Genomic DNA, 1,888 nt, shown 5'->3' with positions numbered 1-1,888 from the left:
CAGATCTGTAAGACGCCTGGTGATCGCTTCGTAGTTTTCTATATTCAGAGTGTTTGTGTCGAAACTACATTTCTCCAGGAGCTTATCTAACAGACAGTTACTGAAGTCTCTGACAATTTTCTCAGACTCCTCCTGTAAGTTTTTAGAGGTTGATGGCTGACTTTGAGCTTCTGTAAGCCCAGCTTGAGTGATTGGTTCAGGCTCAGGGCTGTTTTCTGGGGGTGGGCCCTGCTCTAGTACACTCACGCAGGAGACTGTTTCGTTTTTGGGAGGACAATCTGGACATGACTCTGGTTCAGACAGTCTGTCATTTTCTTTTTGCTCTGTTGGAGTCAGTGCTCTTAAAATCACATCCTGGATGTCTCCCACGGCACCAGAAATCTTGTCACTTTGGACAGTTTGATCCAAAGCATCATTCTCCAACCACAGAAGAGTGTTTTGCAAAAACCTTTGCACTGAGTCTTCTACAGTCACATAGAGGACCTCGGGCGAAAAGGGTAACTCATCTGTTGGCTCTGCAGACCTGGAGATCACAGAGTCTGAAAGACATTTTCCTGATAGCATCACAGGGAGTACATATCTTTCAGTTGACTGGAGATGGTCATACACTTTATCTGTCAACTCCCTGGAAAACATCTCAATTTCCTTTATCTTTTCCAGGGGGTTCCAGATAAGGTTAAAATGTTCTGGCCCGTTTAATTTATTAAACATTTGTTCAAGAATGGGTTTGATGGTGTTATAATCAACTGGGGAAGAACTTTTAAACCTGCTATCCATCACTGGTGTGTTTACATAGCTACAAAAAGAACTGTAGTTGTCCATATAATCTGCTCTCTGATCATCAAGAGACTTGACCGGTTCGTGGAGACAGGTGAAGAACCTTTTGTTTTTCTTCACCAGGTGTTTTATCTCTCTGATCATTTTGTAAAACTGCTTTTTGGCAAAAGCGCAGAAGTGCTCTTTGTGCAGCTTTTGGTCATTGCTTTTTCTGGATGGGATGCATGACGCGAAAAAGCTTTTCACCTTTTGGATAATTAACTGCACATTAAAAGCAGGTTCGCGTGAGTCACATTTCTCACTAGATGTGACATCTTCACCATCGAAAGACTGCAGATTATCAATTATTGTGTTTACAATGTCAGCTGCAGCTATTTCTGCTGGCGTGCTGGGACGCTGGAGACTTTCAGCTGTCTCAGCATCTGTGCACTTCTCTATTTCCGTGTCATCTTCGGCATTCGAATACTTCAGAGTGTCAAGTATTGCATTGACAACATCAGCACCTGGGGTGCTGGAAAGACTTTCCGCCATCTCTCCAGTTTCACTTTCTTTTTTCTCTACAGGCGTCATGTCATTTTCATCCTTATTGTCCTCTGTGATTCCTGTGTCTGTGCTCCATTTGGTGAGAGCGCTGCTCACCTCCTCAACAACCATTGCCTTCTCAGAGATCTTTGATTCAGTACTCTCTGCTCTTGAATCAGACGGGCTAAGGGAACTAGCTGCGCTGTCCTTTGACATGCACTGGCTGCTTAGCTTACCTGCACATTTTTCCAAACACGAGGCTGCGTGAGAGACCATGCGTCGAAGGTTTTTTGTGGTTGTCGATTTTCCACTGACATAAACGGCCGGATCTGACCGTAAATCCGGGTTGTCTAAGAGTAGAGTCACAGCTGAGTTGACCTTTTCTGAGATCTCCAATTCAATCAGTTTTGTCAGCGTCTTACTGGACTGACAGTTTTCATGGGGGATGTTAAGAGCGATGCCAATGCTGGTTGAAAGAACGTCTCCCAGCGACGGAGCTATTTTTGCCACAGGTATGCTGATATCTGTTTGGGACAATTCGTCTGTCATTAACTCCTGAAGTGTGGGAAGTGCAGATTTCAGGATGCCG

This window comes from Pundamilia nyererei, unplaced genomic scaffold, assembly GCF_000239375.1.
Source record: "Pundamilia nyererei isolate P.nyererei 1_Seehausen unplaced genomic scaffold, PunNye1.0 scaffold00004, whole genome shotgun sequence".
Classification (NCBI taxonomy): domain Eukaryota; kingdom Metazoa; phylum Chordata; class Actinopteri; order Cichliformes; family Cichlidae; genus Pundamilia; species Pundamilia nyererei.
The sequence above is the reverse complement of the archived record's forward strand: the minus strand, read 5'-3'. Positions refer to the sequence as shown.